Source organism: Aythya marila (genome assembly GCF_965140915.1).
Source record: "Aythya marila genome assembly, chromosome: 1".
Classification (NCBI taxonomy): Eukaryota; Metazoa; Chordata; class Aves; order Anseriformes; family Anatidae; genus Aythya; species Aythya marila.
This window is the reverse complement of record NC_139042.1, coordinates 65,001,280-65,021,686: the sequence shown is the minus strand read 5'-3', so window position 1 is coordinate 65,021,686 and position 20,407 is coordinate 65,001,280. Positions and strand designations below refer to the sequence as shown.

The following is a 20,407-nucleotide window of genomic DNA, read 5'->3' as shown; positions in this document are numbered from 1 at the left end:
GAGGAGGAGGAGGAGGGGGGGGGGGCGGCTGCCGGAGGAGGGGCCGGGGCTGGGGCCGCCGCCGCTGCCGCCGCCGGGCGCTGCGGGCTGAGGGCGGGCGGGGAGCGGAGGAGCCGCCGAGGCCTTGGACGCGTCCGGAGGAGGAAGAAGAAGGGAAAGGAGGGGGGAGGGAGCCGGCCCCCAGCCGAGCACGCAGCCCGCATCCGCTCCGGGGAAGGGAAGAGGGAAGCGGAGGAAAGAGGAGGAGGAGGAGGAGGAGGGGGGGGAGCGAGCGGGCACCGCCGCCGCCGAGGAGACAAAGAAGCGGAGCCCGCCCGGGCTGGGAGCCTCCTCCCCGCCCCGCTCCGCTCCGCTCCCCGCCGGCCCGGCCGAGGTAAGCGCGGTGGAGGCGGTGCGGGACGGGCCCCGCGCCGCAAACTTGTGGCCAACGGGGTATGGGGGGGTGGGGGTGTCTCCTGGGGGGGGGGCACCGCCCTCTTGGCCCCCCAACCTAATCCCAGTCTAATCCTAGTCCCAATCCTAATCGCAATCCCGGTCTGCAGCCGCCGCTTTGTGCCCGCGGAGGGGTGTGGGGGGTCCGTGGGGTGCGGGGTCCCCAAAAGTTGCCGTGAAGGGGGACCCCGCTGGGGTCGCGTCCTCGTCCCACAAGGGGTGAAAGGCGGCGGGGTGCGGGGAATATTCTGGTAACCCCCCCCACCCCCCCCAACACCACAGCCCTCTCTCCATCCCTGAGCTCCCACTTCAGCAGCCCGAAAAAGCGATGAGCGGGACCACGTCAGACCCCGAACCGCGGGGTTTCGCCGTCAGCAGGACGACAGAAAGCTTCAAAACCCCAAAAGTTAACAGCCTACCCCCCCCCCCCACACACACACAGGGCAAGGCACAGGCAGGGTGCCCACAACCTCACTGGGTTTTGAGGTGCCTCCACAGACTAAATGTGGCCCCCGCTCGCCGCCCTCCTGTTCTTTTGTTAGTTTCCAACTTGGTCGCGTCCCAGCCTGCCTCCCCGAGCCGGACCCCGCTCCTTTTGTGTGCCGGGAGGCAACATTTGCTCCCCGGGATCACGCTGCTGCCATCGTGGCCGGCCAACGGAGGAGAGCTGGGCTCATCGGAGGAGAGCTGGGCTCGGAGGAGAGCCGGGCTCGTCGTCCACCAGTGTCCTCGACAGCCACGGAGCTCCCCGGCCTAGCCACGCGTGCCTGGTGTCACGGAGAGCCGGGGCCGGGAGCTTAACATGGAGGAGTTGGGAAGGGCTGGCAGGGCAGGAGCGTGGCAGGAATGTCTCCCGAGAGCGCTGCTCGCTTCTCCTCCTGCTTTTGAGGAATCCTCAGCAGCCGGCACCGTGGCAGTGGCACCGTGTGGTGAGCCCGAGGGGGGATCGTGGCTTCTGCTGGAAAATGGCTTTGTAGCTTCTCAGAAATAGCCAGGTTTACGGCTGGGGAAATTGGAAGTCTCTGGGCTGGCCCCGGTTGATTTAAGCAGCCTCGTCCTCATAGCTGACTTTCTTGAAACTTTGACAGAAGATGTCGCTTTTGGGAGCAGAAAGTAAGCATAGAGACAGAAGGCACCTGTACTGCTAAGATCAAGCCTGTAATTAGCAAATATTTTAATATAGGCCATGAAACAGATACAGACTCAATGCAACGTTAGCTCTCCTTGCAGCTTTTCTGTCGCTGCGCTGCTATCTTTCGTACTAGCCTTTTACCTCTGCTAGATGGTATTTCTGATGTCTGTTGTGGTACAGTGGGACTCAGGATCTCTTGTGCTGTTTTTCTCCAAAACCAACAGCAGAGTTAGTCACTGATGGTTGCTTATATTGTGTCCTTGCTGCTGAATATACGATAAATCCCAAACTTCAGCCTTTGCCTAGCTGCTGCGATGGAAGGGGAACTTATCCCTTTTCTGTCCTTCCTCTCTTTTCTCTATAGTTTCCTGCCTAGCTGCGTGGGAGCGTTGAGGAAAGGTATTTGCTCTCTTATGTGTCACGTCACATCTACTGTGTGCTAAAGAAGAGGGACAAGGTCAGCAGCATCTGCTTTGTTTCCAGCCTTTGTATTTTTTTTAGCGTGGTGTTGCTGTTGACATTTGTTATTCCTTTGCTCATGGTGCTTTCCTTAGCAGTTACAGTAGTGACTCAAAAGCGATGTTTGGGCAGTATTGTTTGCCGGTCATAGCCTCAAGCAGCAGCAGAACTACCTGAAGTGTCCTTCTTTTTCATGCCATACGAGCATAAAACCTGCTCCAGGCTCACAGAGGCAGGTGCTCTATCAATTTACCTGCTGCAGGATCGAAATCAAAACCAAGATGCCTTTGAATCTGATGCTTACAGATGTTCTAGAAAATGATTTCTGCTTGCGTCGAGGGCTTGCGGTTTCTGAACCATGGCTCTTCCCGTCCCCTGTGCTCTCCGAAAGGGGGGTTGCTGGCGGGAGTTAGCAGAGATGTTTGAAGGAAGGCACCAGCAAACCCCAGGTGCTGCCGCATTTTGGTTAGTGTGGTCAGACCTGAGGTGAGGTGCTGGACACACCGCTGAGCTGAAGTAGGTCATCGCACGTGGTCTGCTCTGCCAGTGCCGTGAGCGGAGGCGCGCTGCAGTCAGGCTGCTTTCTACTTCTGCTGAAATAATAAACTTACAGGCAATACCCTTTATCCTTCTATTTACCAGGCATACAGGAATGTTGCAAAACGATAGCTCCCACGGAGCCGGAGAGTCAAGGATCCCTGGTAGCTCCTGGATTGGAGGGCCTTCACAGGCTACAGGGATGGCGTTTGTCATGTGGCAGATAGGCAGATAGCATTGTTTCTTCCTCCTAAAGCACACAAGTGAGGCCTATACGACGAATTTAACTAGCATACTCTCATGTGGTCTTTTGAAATAGATGCTGGATGAGATCTGGTGACTTCTGCCTTTTGAAAAACAGCTTTCCTGTTTGTTTTGCTTTGTGAGTGCATGAAGGTTGGCCAGCCCAGGTATCCTAAGCTATTTCCTGTTTTAGGGCGCTCCATTTAGTTTTTTCTTACCGATTCAATTAGATCCACTAGTTTCCTCATCGTAACTTAGCCATCAGCGTTCTGCCCAGTTAAACTGTTGCTCTGTTTCGTGGTGGGTACAGTGATTCTTTCAATTGTTTTTTTTTCTTTTTTTTTTTCTAGAGTAATCATTTTTCCTCTGTCGTGGTGAGGATTCTTAATTATTTCATAAATGCTAATGAAGTGAGTAAATTGGAAGTGCATTGAGATATGAAATACATACTTTTATATCCCATTAAATATATATGACACAACAAATGAATTTGTCTCCCACCGTTAACAAGCCGAGTTCCTGTTTTAAAACCAGCGTAAATAACTTGGTGTGCAGTGAGGTGCCTTGGCGGCGTACGTTCTTAAGCCTTGGGTAGAGTATTGTAAATTTGGGGAGTTCATACGGAGAGAAATAAATCCTGATTAGAGAACAGCAACCCGTTGCATTTTACATTATTACAGGTATTGCACAATAAACCGCTGTCAGTGAAGTTTTAGAAATACTCCTGTTGAGAAAAACGTCTGTTAGAGTGGAAGCTCAGACGTGGCAGAGTGCCCAATATCTGTTCAAAGGGGTAGAAACGCGCTGCGTGGCTTAGAGGCTTTTTCCCTCTATAGGTTCGTTGCCCTGCTTTTGGTCCTGATCTCATTAACGAGCGTTAATATGGTGACATGTAACTAATAGTCACTAGGCAGTGAAGCACAGTGGAGTGAGCATGCTGGGACTCCTGACAGATACCTGAATGCTGAGAAATGTTGCATCTCTCTTAGTCGTGAGGATACAGATGCAAAATGAATGCAATACAGGTGCACTTTTGATCTGAGCTGACGAAACTTGATCCAGTTTTACTCAACCTTGACTCATTTAAGTTATTGTCTGCAGACAGCTCACAGCTATATAAATAGCTATGGAAATGTGAAAACAGGTGTTGAGAGATACCACAGGTAGAGTGTAGCTGAAACTTTACTACGAAAACCTGCTATATTTAGGACATTCACCAAATCTGATAGTAACGAGAAGCAAAAGTCAAATGAAATACATTTTTTAAATTAAAAATGATTTTGGAACGAAAGTGGTAGCTCATTACCAGTGTTTCATCAGGTTTCAGAAACACGTTTGATAGGCAGGGCATTTTCTTTGTCTGTTGCTTAGCAGGGACCTAAAGCATCATCTCTGGAGGAGCGTGGATAGTGTTTGCTGTGTCAGGGCTGGAGTGTTTAGCCAAAATGGGTTAATAACCAAAAATAAATGAGCAGGCCTGCAGATTTTTTTTTTTCCTTTTGTGGAAAGTCAAATTTCAGCCTTAACCCTGTTACGGTTTTTAAGGTCTAGAGTGTTGAGAGCATTTGTGGGGGCTTTGATAAGGAGAAATGTCAGGGATATGAAAGCAGACAGCCCAGTTTGAGGGAGGAGGATGCTGAGGCCCCTTGGTGAAGCAGGGGCGCTGAGGCGTGTCCCGTTAGGGTGCGAGGAGCTGCTCGGCTGCCTTTTTCTATGGGTTACGCTAGGTCAGCTTGGTGCACATCTGGGGAAGCAGTCCAACTGCAGGATGGTGGGAGCAGGGTTAGCAAAAAAGGTCTGGTCTGTGTGGTGGTTTGGCCTTCTTTGTGTGCTTTTTTATTTAAAGAAGATAAAAGCTGTTAAAAGCGAGCCCAGTTCTCTCATGATTTAACTTCACTGTCCTTATATTAAAGAGTAGTCGCTGAGCAGAGTTTTAGAACTTGCCCTTCAGATTGGGAATGGATCGCTGCAGGTTGGGAGTGTTTCAGAAAGGAATTGCATTTATTACGTATGCAAAAGATAGGTTAAATCTATGGTTGTAAATAAAGGATTCTCAAACTTGCCCAATTTAAGTTGACCAAAGTAATCCTTTTTTGTATACTGTTCAAGTTACTTCACTATGTAGGAAAATAGTAGTCCCTTCTCAGGTTTAGGACAGAAGAGGAAAAGAAGAGAAGGAGAGAAGAGGAACACTAAATCCAGCTAAAACTTACTGTACACACAGGGAGTTAAATTGTATAACTCCAAATTTCTTTAGGGCATTCTGGACTAAGCAAACATTTCAAGGAACAGCAATAAATTAAGCCTCCTGTTTAGCAAAGCCTGGCACTGATAACAGCAGGGAGGGATCCCAGGTATCGATCGGCGCGACCTCCTGCCTGTAATGAACGGGGGAGCACCCTCAGCACGGTGAGGTGTGGCTGTTTTTCCTTCCTGCCCTTGCAGTAGCCGTGTGTTCATTACCTTCATTTTCTCCCATGCCCATTGTGGGTCCTGACGTGCTTCCAGTGCCACCTCGGGCTGCTGCCGCTCGTGATGAAGTTACTTCTGAGCTGACACCCCAGCGCTGCTGCGGACGGAGGCGAGGGAATTATTTTGAACTTTGTAACGTGGAAGGAAAGATAGGCGGCTGCACGATAAGACAGATTCTTGTGGCGGATTGTGAGAGCTGTCACGACAACAAATCGCATGCTCGTTTCTCTGAATGGATGGTGCGCCTCCAAACATACGAAGGGTGTTGCCCAATTTGACAGGTCTGGAAGGATGACGTGCCGGGGATCCTGGAGGCTGGGGCTGGATGAATGTCTGGCTTCACAAAACTTATTGCAGGTTTTCCTTGGTTTTGAGCTCAGGTAGAAAAACGAGTGCCCTTTGGGTTTGTTTGTTTGTTTTGCTTTTTTTTTTTTTTTTTAAATAGATTTAGTATTTGTTGAAAAGTTACTTAGTAATTTTAGTTTGAAAGTTTGCCAGGTTAACAGAAGAGAAAACACATTTGTACGTCATCTGGTCACTTTAAAGATCATTATGTTTTGAATGCTTTCAGTGTTTTTTATTAAGGACTTCAACAAAACCAGAAGGACAAGCCTTGAGTTCAGAGCAAGCACTTTATTTACTGATCTTTATTTTTTTTATTTTTATTTATTTTTTTCAGGTAGTGTTCCTGCTGTCTTGCCAGGGGGTGTGCTGCAGAGAGCAGGGCAGGGAGCTCACACCTGTATAGATGGAGCAGGGACGGTGGCACAGACGTTTGGTTTGGTTTATTTTTGGCCTCGGCTGTTGTTTATTCATAACGTTGCACTTTCAGTTAGACAGCTGGTTTTGGTTTAACCCGACTCCAGAAGTCTTGTAAAGCTCAATACAAACCTGTAAATACTGATTCTGTGGATTTCGGATGGGAATGTTATGCTGGGTTATAATCCTGAAGGATCTGGCACTCTGGGGTAGCCCTGAATAAACTGATAGGCAAACAGCAGTTTTTAATGACTAGTATTTGACTTTTTTATTATTAGTATTATTTTATTTTTAGTAGTGCTTTGAGGTTTTTTTTAGCAACACCGTCTGTGCCTGTACCACAAAAGAATTAAAAATAAGGTACTTTTTTCAGCAGCTAAATGGTGCCTTTTTGTATCTTTAGTCTTCCCTACCAGAACTGTGTGGAACCCTGTTGATGCAGTAACTTTGGTACTGTAAGCGAAGGCACAGCATTTTTCCCAGTGAGTATTGAAATTTTGTGAAAGTCCTTGCTATTTTTGGAGCTTTGTGGTTTTAATTAAGAATGTTTTTGTTCCAGTCATAAAAGAAATTGGCTTCGGTATATCTTGCTTAAATTTGTTTTCCTTTAATCATTACATCTTGAATAAAAAAATATGTAGATGGTGTTTGTAGGTATAAAGGCTGAAATTTTTTACATCAAAAGAGAGTGTAAGCCTTTCAGAGCATAAACATATTGAGCATCACCGTGTCAGTCTTTTAAAAAGGAAAAAAAAAAAGGTTGAAAGAAGAACGATGATCAATATCCTTCCTTTATGTTTTCAGTTTGTAGGCACTCTTTCTGCTAGTGCTGTGGGGATAACAGAAATAATTATATTGTGGGCTATTCATAAATTCACACTGTTTTGAATTCCATTTAATTCAAACAGAGAAAGAAGTTAATGCTAATATCCCAAATAATTAATGCTATAATAAAGGATCTGCCTTCCACTTGACACTGAATGACTTATGTTCCATTACATCAAAAGGCTTGAATCATTTTGAGCATTCAATATTAAAAATCTAGTTCATGAATATTAGAAATTTAATCAGATAGCTCAGTGAGGACTGTGCGGATTGTATTGGGTTTAAACACGGGTAATAATAAAGCTTGTGTTTAGCACGAGTATCAAAATATGACACATCGTTTTTATGAGCTCGGAGGCTCTTAAGGGATGCGCGGGGAATCGTAATGAACTGTTACAGGCCTCCTATGACAGGAAACTATTGAAGTCTGCGCAATGTTGTTCTTGGGGCTTTGTGAGCCTTCTGCCGCCAGTACTACCTTGTCATCCTGACGGCTGTACTCCGCTAGGGTCTTTTCCATTTCTGCTGATCAGAGGTCCTGGCTGTTTATTTTGTTCAGATATTCCTTTTGTCAGCCCGGAATACCAGGAAGACAAGTTGTTAGAGCTTAGTCACAATGATCTTGTTTTTTTTTTTTTTTTTTCTTTGTATCCCAACTTTTCCTGTTGTTACTGTGGCCCTGTGAAAACGGAGGCATGTGCTTAGCTACTGCTAGTGGTCCTATTGAAATGCCTCCCTGTGTTTACAAAACACGAAGCTAAGCCCGTAAGTCTTCTCAAGTCAAGAACCAAAATTGCACTGCTGGTCAACTATTTTTTTTTCTTTTAAGCTATACATTCTTTAACTTGCCAAGACACGTCTGCTAAATTATGTGCTGAACTTCTGTCGGCAGTGTCACACAGCCAGGCTCAACGCCTATCCACTAACTAATGACATAACCTTAAACATTTCCATAAAATCAGTGGGGCTGCTGGTAGTTTATCCCTATTTAATGAACAACACAGTATTGAGATAGAAAAACAAGGAGGGATCAGGCAGTGGTTGATGGAGCGCCTGCTGAAGGTGATGGACAAAGAAAACTCCACACTGGGAAGGACAAGGAATAGTTTAGCTTGGTGTTTAATTTCAAAATATGGAAACCTAGAATTTAAAACAGAAAAGCAGATTGTATGAAAGCAACTCAAAAAAAAAGGGTAAAAAACACAGTACAAGAAAAGCCCTGAAAGGCTTTGAGAATCCTCTCTTCTGGAGGAATTGAGATGTGTGTTAATGCTGATTGGGGAAAGTTTTAAAAACTGGTTATTTCAACATGTTTTAACTATAATATGTTGTTTAATAGTGTAACTAGGCATAGTTGATCTGTCTTTTCAGGTTGTCCTTGTGATTTATCTGCTTTGTTCTTTGATTTTCTTATTTCTGGATGGATAATTTTAGCGGTCAAGTAGTTGGGCATCTGGATTCCTTAGAGGTAATACAAGCTACGTGATCATGGTTCAAAGATGATACCATGTGTAACTGCGAATTATGGTATCTGGCTGAATGGATATTGTCTTACTCTTCTGCAGAAATGGCATTCGTGTGTTAGTAAGCGTGTGCAGCGACAGAAGCAGCTTAGTATCCAGTAGTTGTGCTGTGCTTGCTAAGTAGCTAGTGTCATTTTAAATGCTGCGTTCCTCAAAGATGGAAATCCTGAGTCTGATGCCAGAAAATCGTGAATGCAGGTAGTCAAGGTGGAGTTTTACCAGACTAGGTTATTTTTCTGGTAGTTCAGGCTGAGCACCTGTTGCTGTATTATCAAGTCCCTTCAGTTACAAAGAAATGTAGTAGGGGGTTGGTGTGCTGTGGCAAGTGCAGCCATAAAAAGTGGTGCGTTCATTCAAACTGGCTTATGGTTTTAGATGTGTGCGTGTCAAAATACTTCAGCATTTCAAAATAAAATCACTTGAATATATAAATATAAGGTCAGAATATGGGTACTACAGGTTAACTTTTTTAATACAAATTCTGTAGTCTTTATTAAGCTTTTATAAAAAATTGAAATCTTGATTTACAAGCAATCATAAACTGTTTTCATAACTGCCCTATATAACAGGTAATACCTAAAGATGGGAATAGAGTGCATTTTAGATGCAATTCCTCAAGGTCTTGGCTAGAATCGTGCTTGTGTATTTAGAGTCATCTTTCTTTACCTCCACTTTCTGCTTGTGTCTTTAGCTAACTGTAGAAAGAGCACATTTTTGAGATGCCAGTACCAGCCTGGGAAGGAGCGTGCTCTTCAGCAAAATAATTGCTGGCTACCCGGCGATTGTAAAGTCTCTTTTGCCACTGACTACGTAAAGACCAGCTTGGCATTTCGAGTTCCAGCTGCAGCTGGTGGTTTAATGGTTGTTTTCCAGTGTACAAACTGGATGTGTTTGACAAAGGAGGGGTTAGGAATCAGTAACCATGGGACTGCTGCGTGTCACCTCTGGCCTTCTCTGCTCGTGTGGGAGGTGCCCATAAAGGTCCAGGTCAGGGCTCGTGAGCTGCCAACACTTCAGAAACCAAGATCATGAAACGTAGCATCACACAGCTTCAGTCACATCCCCCAGCCAGCTGCCACCCAGCAGCTCTCAGCCCAGCTGGCTTGGGCCGGGGGGAAATAAATCGTATTTTGCCTTTCAGTTTGGGGAGTTTGTGAATCTCTTCCTTCCTGCTTTTCCATTTTGCGGTGTTTTTGTATGTAGCTGTGAGAGGGAATAGACTTGACAGCGAGTGCGTGTATTTTGGGGTTGCCTATAATCCATTCGTATGGCGGAAATATTTTAGCAATTAAAAAAATCATTAAATGAAACTAAAAACCAACCAACCAAAAAAAAACCCTTTCTATCTAGTGTAGCATATTTCTGCTCATTTAAGAAGTAAATCAGCACGAGCTGACTCAAACGCCACAGTTAAAATTTGTTAAAAATGCAGTGGGTGAGGTTTCTGAACTGAGCACAGCTCATCCACACTTTTGAACCCTTGTTTGCAGCATTTCTGTAGAATTGTTTTAAGCTGGCTTCTTCTTCCCTTAATGCCTTCTGGCGCTGCAGCAGGACGGTGGGATGGGCTCAGCTGGAAGGTGAGTCCCCACACGCTTCAGTCCGTAAGTGGCTTTTTCACCAAAGGAAAAGCAGCGCTTTCATACGGAGGAAGAATCGTGAGGTTTTATGTCGGGTTTGTATCGTTTTCAGCGCAGTTGCTTGAAAATGGCAGTAAATTTGCAGAAGGCTGAAACGGGGAGTGCTGTGTTTTTGTAGCAGTCCCGGGGAGCAGGCTGTGCGGCTCTGCAGCTGCGGTGCGAGCGTCGTGGCAGGACATTGTCTTTCCTCCCACCCCCTGCGGAAATCCCGCAGCTCCGTGCCCTAACCCCTCTTTCAGAGCATCCGTGTGTGCCTCCTGCCCCCAGCCTCCCTTCTGTTTCCTCCGCAGTCCCGTGTGGGCGCTGGGCATCGCCTTAGAAATGCACGTGTTGGGATTAATTCACTTTCCGAGTGGCTGTCGAGGAGCTGAATGGCATCCTGCTGGCGTGTCAGAAGCCCCTTGTCCAACAGCCCCTCGTAAAGCCTCTGTAGAGGCTGTTACTCGTATATCCTTCACGTCCAGGGAGTCATTCCTTGAAATTAACAGCTGCAAAGGGGATTTGGCTGGAGATATTTTTGTTCTTGCTGTGGTGGCTCACTATGCTGAGCATGGAGTGCCACACCAGCCACAGAAGCATGGTCGGCTGCTTGCTTCATCTGTTTGGGAGGAAAGTAAGCTAGATGTTCATTTTTTAGTAATATTCCTCTAGAACATTGTTATTATGAAAAGTCTGAAACATAGCTTTAGGTTTTCAGCTTGTAGATGGGCTTTAACATACTTCATGCCAGTTGCTGAGGCTCCTTAGTGCACTCTGAAACTTTACTTTTAAGGGTAGGTACAGGAAAGCGAGTTGGAGGATATAAAGCTTGAGCTTAAAGAGACTGAAAAGAGGGATTCATGATTTACGCTTATTAGTGTTAAATCCTTTTGTAGCTTAAAAAAAAAAAAAGCATACTTTTAAGGTTGTTTTCTTCTATATTTATAAAAGGTGATTCTTGGTGTCTGCCATCTTTCACTGCAAAGTAGGCACAACGCAGGTGCCTAAGCTGTTGACCCATATAACCAACAACTTATATATCTTCAGCTAGTTTAGCTTCACGAGAAGAAGCAGCAGCAAAGTGATTTTTATATGAAGTCACTAGGTGAATAAACTTGTTCGTGAAAGAAGGGCTTTAATTTTTCTCTGGTATGTCTAATTTTTTATCATTATGTGTGGACTTACAGAATGTGCTCAGCTGAGATTGATCACTGGTGTGTGAAATGACCAAATTATAACAATGGAGAGTTTTCTGAGGTGGGTAATATATTTTCATATGTAGCTTCCAGCAATGAGTTTAATACACCGAAGGCCACATTTTCAGTGCTTCTGTTATTGAAATGTAGTGCTCTGATCGTTTTTCTACTGAACTTCAATTTAGAGCTTGATCTGGAAAACATCCAAGGAGAAAAGCATCAAAGGAAAATAATAAGAATTGTCTCAGAATGCAGGAAGATCTTTAAGTATAAAATTAAAATATGCAGAAAGCTTTAAAAAAAATTTGCACAGAACACCTTAAAGGCTAAATCTGTAAGTGAGAAAGGAAAATAGCTTTACTGGCTTGTACCTTGAAGTTGTAATAGTTTGCTAACCTTGGGTTCAGGAAGTGAACTTCTATGCTCTTACTGTTTATACCTTCGTTTCCCATCTTGAATCTTCTGGCTTTGCTTCAGCTCAGGGATTGTTACCATTTTAATGATAGATCCCCAAGGAGTATATTATTACTTGCAGAGCTCTGGTTTGGTTCTCTGCTTCAGTTCAAAGCCACCAGTTGAACTCTTCCAAAAATGTAATAAACTGAGTTAGGATACTTAAACCACTTACGCATGAATATATTCAGTTAACTTTGCAGAGACTTAGATTTGGGGTTTTGGGAAGAAAAAACACGTGAAGAAGAAAACGGTGGTTAAAAGAAGAGTATGCATAGCTGAGAATCAGTTCTGTCTTTTAAACGTTTTAGTTGTGGCATTGTAAGAATTGCTTTTCTAGATACTCCTGTCTAGGAGAGGTCCTTAGGACCCTGGCAGGTCCTGTATTGCTGTCCCAAATGTAGCCAGGCTAGTATCCTGTCACTGACAGCGGCTGCTAGCTTTTGCTTCAAAGGAAGGAAATCCTACAGACCAAAACCCCATTGTAACGGGAAGACAATAATCTGCCTGCTGCAGAGGGGTATGATACTCGTGTAGTTATTACATCTTAATTCTGCACTCAAAACTGTTGTCTTGCATCTTGTTTTATAAAACTTTGTCCTTCTGTCCTCTTGTAGTTACTCCAGAGAGCCTTAGGACAGGCAGCTACTGCAGGCTTGTAGCCACTCGCGTGGCCAGGAGCCAGCCTAGGTGACGGCAGGGTTAAAATTCGGGTCCAGCTGCGTGCCCGTGCCCGTGCCTGTACGGGCAGCTGTAGTTGGAGCAATTCCGCCAACGGTGTGGAAACAGCAGTGGGAGGACGGCAGCGCCTGTGCAGCTTCATTAGCTGGCTTCTCTTCTGCTTCCCACGCCGAGGGTTACAGAATATGATGGATGGCGAATTTCAAACCCATGGCCACCATGTCTTGCCGCAAGAAGATGTGAAGAAGGAATTTCTTCTGTCTTATCCAGAAACACCTCTGTGTATCGCACTGAAGTCTCTCTCATTTCAGCTTCCCGAGTGGGATTTTCCTTTCTTTGCAGCAGGTCTGGACGTGTCAGACGCAGTCTTGGGCTCTTCTTGAGTTGTTCTGGCAGCACCAGCAGGTGGTTTCCGTGCAACCTGCAAAACACATAGAAAGTGCTCTAAAGTGCAGGGGGTTTGTTTGTTTTTATTCCACCTTGCAACGAAATCTTAAAGTCTTCAGGAAATCTAGCATACTTCACTTGTCTGCTGGACACAGTAAAACTTTACTGTAGCATGTGGAAGCTGCTTTTCATCCCACCCACAAGCTCAGTCTGCCTAAAAAGCCCAGATACTGGCTGAGGGGGAGAGGTCTGCTCATCAACCTAAATCTCAGCAGGCACGGTGACTTTTTTTTTCACTTCTTCTTTCATTACAGAGGACTCGTCTGCCTGCTTTAGTTTCAACATTGTCTTTGCAGCTCAGCCCACACCTTTTTCCTGCTTTTCTAGGAATAGGTTCCCTAGATGGCAACATCAGCAGCTGGCAGCTCTGTGCTCATTACGCCTGGGGAAAAAAGCTCCAGATTTCTCAAACCCCACTGCCTCCAGCAGCGGCGAGTAGATGCGCTGTCATGGGGAGGAGATGCAAGTGGCAGCCACGCGGTAACCTCGTCTCTGGGGAGCTGGAGCAGCTGCGTGGATCCTGCTTTGGGACAGACAGGATTGATGAGGGTACGGCAACAGTGGGTGAGCAGTGGTAAATATCCCAGTCGCTGCTGCCATAAGGTGCTTTAGGTGCTCACGAGTGGTTTCTTTGGATAGAATAGAAGTGCTCGGCTTCCAAAACAAATGTTGCTGTGGAATATGCACACAGGAAGCTCTTCAAAAACTCTTGGATCTACCTGTCTGCAGTAAGATTTTTCTTAATTCAGGTGTGTGTGTTTCAAAAAACTAAGTACCACCCCATAGCGCTTCTTGTCAGTGGAGTTATTACTTGCTGTTCATTTTCATCCTTGGGGTAAAAGAAAAGGTATTTATTTGCTAAGATAACTTAGTTTCAAGAGGTGACATAAGGAGAAAAAAGAAGGTAAAATTGAATGTGCCAGCAAAAAAATAAATAAAAAAAATCTTCATTTATGTCTATTGGAAAATACCATGATTTGTGATTTTGGCTTTGCTAAAGAAAGTGAGGAAGAAAGTCATTCCAGTCATGGAATGGGATTTGAATGCAGCTTGCTAATCTATATTTTTTTCTATTTTTTGAAAAAGGATCATTTAGTCACAGATTGCCAATACGGGAAGGCAGGCGTCCCTGCAAAGCAGAAGTTGTAGTACAAGGATGAACTAGTTGCTTCGTACCTACGGCGCAGGACTTGCTCATTTTGGCAACAGCAAGATGTTTAGTTCAGCTCAGCCAGTTTTTGGAAACCTCACCCTAAATTGCTTAGCTCGGAGACTATGTGGTTCTTTCAGCCAGCAGGAGATCTTATTTCTTTCTCGGCTTTAAAAAAAAAAAAATAATCAAAATTGTATCTGTTTGCTAATTGTTCTGTAATTTTTGAGTGTTACTTCATAACGTGCACCATTAAACTTTGTATGCAGGAAGGGTGAGAAGTAATTATTTCTTCTTCAGTTGCTTCACGCTGAAATAGCCATAAAACTCTTGATCCCAATTCTCCACTCTTCTGTGGCGTGTAAATCATTTACTTGGTGGCACGAGTGCAACGCATTTGTATAATTTGGGTACCAATGTTTATGTATTATTTCTGCTTCAGTCTCACTTAAGGAAAGTGTAAATAACTTCACATCGTTGTAAAACAGTAGGGAAATGAGCCTCCACGAGGTAAGGCATTAGATTTATTTTCTGGGGCGAATGAAGAGGTGCTTTGAAGCCTGATCAAAGCCCGAGCTCTCCGGTTGTGTGCGGGATGAAGTCGCTGGCATTTGGGTAGAATCTGTTGGCTTCGGGAGTTGTGGGCTTTTTTATTATTATTGTATTTTTTTTTTTTTATATAGGGATTTTATATTTCTGGAACCGCTACTCAACATATTTCTGGAAATGACAAATGCGCTGCCATATGGCACACCAGATTTCAAGCCACTCGGAGGTGCATGTGCGAATTTTAGAGTGCCTGGAAGAAATGAATGAAAACCACATTCTCAATTTTTATCTGTTGCGGAGCTCTGTAGGCAGATGACGGGGGAGGCTTTGAAGTAAATTCAGCTTGAGGGATCGCATGCTTATTTCTGAGCTGCAGCCCTAATGCAGCAAGGTGTAGATGTAATTTATGTGCCAAAATGCACGCTAATTTCGGGAGGGCTGTCGGCTCATGCGAGGCTGTGTTTATTCTCACAGATGCTGAGGAATAGGGAGCCCGTGCCCTGTGCTTCTTTTTGCTCCTGGCAGCTCCGTTACCATTTTCAGTCATTAATTTTCAACCATTTCCATGGGTTAACCTTTCTTTCAGGCTTTAATGACTGATCTTAACTCTTACATATGGTCGAACTGTTATTTTTGTATCCGCGTCTCCTTCAAAAGTACCCTATTGATTGTTTTTTCCTGAGTCGCTTTCTTAAGCTCTCTTTGGTTAGCAAAAGCTGAGGAAGTTCGTCCGGAGATCTTTGTCCCAGGGTTATTTTTAATCCTGGAGACTCTATGAAAGCTTCTGAAATGTAGAAAAGATGTGTGGGGAATTTGGTTTAGGTTAGAAAAAGCACCTCAGTTGTTTGAAGAGGAAACTAAATAAGGGAGTTCATTATTAAGATCAGTTGCACATGTTTTTGACAGAGTTAAAGATGATGAATTTTAACATTTCATTTCTGTGTGAGGAGGGGGAAATCTCGTGGCATACGTAATTTGAATGATTAGTATTTTGCTTCAGAAGTCACTTAGCTGGTAGAATTTCAATTTAATTCTGTCTTCCTTCAGCAGTATGAGTCGGTTCATTGGGGAAATGGTTCCTCTACTAAATCCTCTCCCCCCATTTTTTTAGAGCTGTTTTACCTTGCCATGGTGATTGTTCCTACCAGCTTCCAGCCCTGCTTGTAAGCTCACTGTTGTGTGTTTGACCACCTCCGTAGCTGGGTTCAGCGCCGTGTGCCCGGTCACTGCCGTTTCTGACCTTGGGAAGGAAATGTGGTTGTGCCTTCCCACCGCAGAAGCAGCATCAGCGTGGAGGGGTGCTGTGAAGTGATGCAGGGCAGTAACCCTGCACGTGTGTGGAGGTACCAGCAGTTCTTCCTTCCGTGGTGTCCCAGGGGAAAAAATGTTTTTCTTATTCCTGGGAAATAATCGATTCGTTAAGCTTATGTTAATTAATACACCCGTTTGGCAAGGATGAAGCTTCTGCTCAGGACTGAGAAGCAGGAAGGCGCGGTGCCTGTAGGAGCACCAGGAGCCTCTTTGGGACGTATGCTGCAGGTTCCCTCAGTGCACCCCAGGGTGCCTTTCCCCACATACAGGTACAGGTCACTGTTGTCCTTGCTCAGGGCATCATAATTCAGAATGGGCTGACACTCAGCGTGCTGTTCCTGATGCCATAAGCAGGTCCCTTTGTGAGATGCAGCTCTCAGGCTTCCCTCTGTGCAGAAATGCTGGTTGAAAAATAGCTTAAGGGCAATGTTAATACACCATGGGTTTGTTAGGAAGGCATTTTTCTTTGTATCCTCATCCGAAAACTCTTCTCTCACTTTTTGTAGGGAAGTTGGGCATGTTAACCTTTTAAAAGAAACTCTTAAAATCGCCAGGTGAACGTGGATTCAGCCACTGGAAGAATCCCTGTATGCTGAACCTTTTCATCTTGTACCTTTGACTTGGATCAAAATTAACAACAAAAATCTCCACAGCTGTCTTCTGAAAGGCTGGCTTGAATACATTAATATTTTACTTTGTTTTCTAGGATTAAATTTTAAGCTGTCAGATAGAAAACTTCAGCTGAAACCCGTGTTCTTTCGGTGCAGTATTCAGTGTAGGTGGTCTGCGTTTTCTGTTTTGTTTATAAATGTCTCTAAATTTATTGACTCTGAAACTTAGATGCATCAGAAAGGATGTCCTTCTCTAGGCTATTACCTTTATTTACTGTGAGATTGTTCTGAATACTTTTAAAAATTGGTTATAAATAACATTTAAATGTCATCAGCTTAATTATCAAAACAAAACTGCACAGTGCTTCTGTATGTGCTTTCCTTTCCCTTGTCTGTACAAGGAATTACTAATTGCATAAAATCTTCCTGCATTTTTTTTCAATGTCTTTTGGCTTACATTTTGACTGTTTTTGTCCTTTTTCTTCCGTAGTTTTTGCACCCCTCGACCTTGTTATTTATTTTCACACCATTATATTTTACGCCAGTCTCTCGCTCCGTACCTTATGCGAGGCGTGGGATCTTTAGCAGTCGCTTATTAAAAGCCTAAATCTGCTATCTAAGCACTCATTTCAAAGACATCAGCGAGAAGCAATTTGGCAGATCTCTCTGCAATAAAATTAAGAAATGATTGCATGCCCATTCAAGCTTTAATCTAGATATTGCAGGTAATGACAGTAATGAAGATGGGAGAGTATGGTCTAGCAACCAGAATAGATCCCCTGTAGATTTGGTACTCTGCTTTACTCTTTGGTGCTGTTTGGAAAAGCCCTGGAGACCTGAAGCAGAACTCAGGCTGCCTTCGGGCAATCGATGTACAAATACTTTTAGTTCTGTAAATTTTCTTTGAAGCAATAGTGTGTGTGTTGTTTTTTTTTTTTAATTATCATTTGGTCGTAATTAGCCTGAGTCAGTCTCCCAGATTTTGGGGGAAATCCTGCCTGACTGAGACCTACAAAAGTTCTGTAGTTTTTTGGGTGAGACCCTACAGTCTGTTTTTCAGTAATGTATTTATATAGGCATGCAGGATAACTTCAGGGTTTGCAGACGTGTTCCTTAGTCTGGTGGCTCCCTCCTTCAGTTGACTTGATAAATTTGAGCAATAGGTGCCAAGAACTTTTTAAAGCTTGTGTTTGTCAGCGTGCATACTCCATTTACTCGTTAGCAGCTCTCTTCTTTCAGCAGAAGGCCCAGCAGTTCTCTGAAAGTCGTGGGAAATAATTTTTCTGCTTGTGGATATATTAAAAGGATTGATGGGGAAGCAACGCTGCCCTCCTTTGTGGTGATCCTTCCTTCAAGAATCTGAAGCTTTATTTTGCTGGAAGGAATTTTCTTACTTTCCTTTTAGAGGGAGCCTGCCAGCTTCTAGGTGGCAAATCTGAAATTGGCTTCAGAAACATAATTTATGCCAAGTGTTTAAGGCTTTGCTATATGTTTTATAATTGTCACACAGCTTTCTTCAAAACTACAGCGCTGATCAGTAATAGCCATACACATCCATGGTAGGAAATTTTGGTGGATATGCACTCCTGAGGGTTGCTTTTTTCCTGGTATACTATTTCCTTTGTGTTTCACAAAATGAGACTGTAAACTGTCTGTAGTAAAAGTCAGTAATCCGGAATTGCCCTGTTCCAGCTGTATTTCGAAATGCTGAATATGGTCTTACCCTTCTTGAGGTCATTAATACACATCACCAGCAGGAAAGTTAAGGTCATTGTAGTTGAACAAATAAGTTTGCGCACGTAAATGTACTACAACTTAGTAAAACGTAAGGTGGGAATTGTTTTTTGGCAAAGGAACAAATTAATGGCATACCTCATAAGGAGGCAGCATTAGGAAAGGTTGGACCTGGTGCTTAGGGACATGGTTTAATGGGTGACATGGGTTGTAGGGTGATGGCTGGACCAGATGATCGTGGAGGTCTTTTCCAACCTTAATTTTTCTGTGATTCTGTGATGTATCATTCATTTTACACTATTACTTTGTGGTGCTGTGTTTGGCTCTGGGTTTTGGATGATCACCAGAATTTTGAATCCCGTTTGCGCAGGGTGTCTGTTCCTGAACTGGTATCTTTTATAGTTCTTTGATACCATATGTCAGACGTGTTAAGAACTTGAAGCTTGTTTCACTGCTTTCTTGAGGTATCTGATGCTTCCAAAAATACAGGAACTATAATTTAAGCACTTAGAGCCTAAATACAGACTACAGTGTTACTGTCTTTGAAACTCCCTGAGCTTTACTGGGAACTGTTCCTTTATGTTTGTCAAGAGGAAAGACACTTGTGGCGTCTGTGATATTACTGATTTAAACGGAAGGTTCCTCCGATTGATTTTTGAGAACCAATTTTTTCTCGAGAGAGAAAGCTCTTGTTACAGGGTCAGTATTTACCAGCATAGGCTACTGAAGGAATGGTAAAATAAAATGAACGCAGCCCTGATGAACGTTCTCTAGAAATGAGGGGAAATCATTCCGCTTCCTTAGAAGGAAACCAGAATTTTCCCAGCCATTTAAATATGCAAGTACCTTAAACTTAATGTTTTCGGTTCCTTATGAGATTTTCAAGCTGGGAGATACCCTTAGCTGTGCTTTCAGGCAAGACGTTTGAGTCAGGAAGTTGACACCTCCGTATTTTTGTAGGCAAAGCCTACGTTCCTCAAGGGCTGTTACTTGGCTCAAAGCTGCAGACAGAGTGGGATGGTAATTTGGGGTCTGTGGTCCTCAGCTCTTGTCAGGGGATTCCCTGCTGTGCCCTGCCCACGTTTCTAGGTCTACAACGAAGATAAACGGGAGGGAGTGCTGACATTACTACTAAAATCATTTAACACGATGACAGAAATATTTAAAAGCCAGTTCTGGAAGGGTTGAGCCTTTCTGTTTTGCAAAGCGTCCAGATTTGGGCACCGCTTTGGAAAGCGGACGGAATATGTTTACCTGGCGTTCATGTTTTAACAACAGATTGTGTGTGTAAATGTCAGTGTGACATTTTTATTTCTAGCCCACACGACAAAGACGATTTAGTCAGGTCAGCTGCTAAAGAGTGAGCTGTTCAACAGGGCTCTTAGGCATCCTTTAGAGCGAGCTCCGAGTGTGGCAAGTGCTTACTGGTAAATGATGTTGAGATGTTATTTTATTTGTTTTTCCCCACTGAATTCGTGAAAAAAAAAAAAAAGGGTATAGCTCTGAACATGTCTACCTAGTAGGTTGCTGGGTAGTGAGATAAGTTTGGAATGCTGTAATGAAAGTAGAGGGGCATGTGGTAGTAATATATCTATAAAGTAACTCCACTGAAGTGGCAAAGTGTTCAGAGCATATGAAATTTCTGCAGATTTACTTTTTTTTTACAGCCAGACAGGATAAGAGCTTACCTTAAAAAAAAAAAATAAAAAAAAAAATTAAAAAATCATATTACCTTTTTCTGTGGGGTTTTGGCTTGCTCTCCCCTTTTCTACTTCCCAACCTGACGTTTCCCTGCATCGACGTGATTGCTTACCCAGGGGAGTTTAAAAGTAAATGACAAGCAAAAAAAAACAACCAAAAAACCAACCAATCCAAATGAAACCATGATGCCTTTGAAATACAAGTTGAATTCAGTGGGTTGTGGTTGGTAGGTGTTCTTGAATTCTCCCTGGAACACGTGGCAGACAGAGACAATTTGGAGCTGCCTTTGTTATAAATTAAATTTTATTAAGCCGTGATTGCCACCTATATCATACTGTAAAGATGGCTGAAAAGCATGCTGGCGTTCGTTTTGTGCAGTTTATTGTCGCGCCGTATGGGACTTAAATGAGATCTAATAGAGCAGTAATTGGATTTGCAGTGCATGTATGACAGAGCAGGATTCATGATAGTGCTGCTCTGTGTGCTATGGAGAGCAAACGCAAAAATGAAATCTCTTGTAATAAAGAAGTGGCAACAAATAGATTCCTCGAGTATATTCTTGCTCCCTTAATA

The 20,407-nt window shown here is 43.9% G+C and overlaps 1 protein-coding gene across 3 annotated transcripts in view; it reads left to right on the top strand.

Moving 5' to 3' along the window:
- Positions 1-224: 224 nt before the first annotated feature.
- Positions 225-20,407, top strand: part of NCK2 (NCK adaptor protein 2) — an 83,279-nt gene continuing 63,096 nt past the window's right edge. For 2 of the 3 annotated variants that reach the window (XM_082761150.1, XM_082761148.1), the window contains exon 1: positions 225-373. The gene's annotated coding sequence lies outside the window, so the exon portion shown is untranslated. Of the gene's footprint in view, positions 374-6,437; positions 6,517-20,407 lie in introns of all 3 variants that reach the window. The other variant, XM_082761149.1, reaches the window with a different exon arrangement.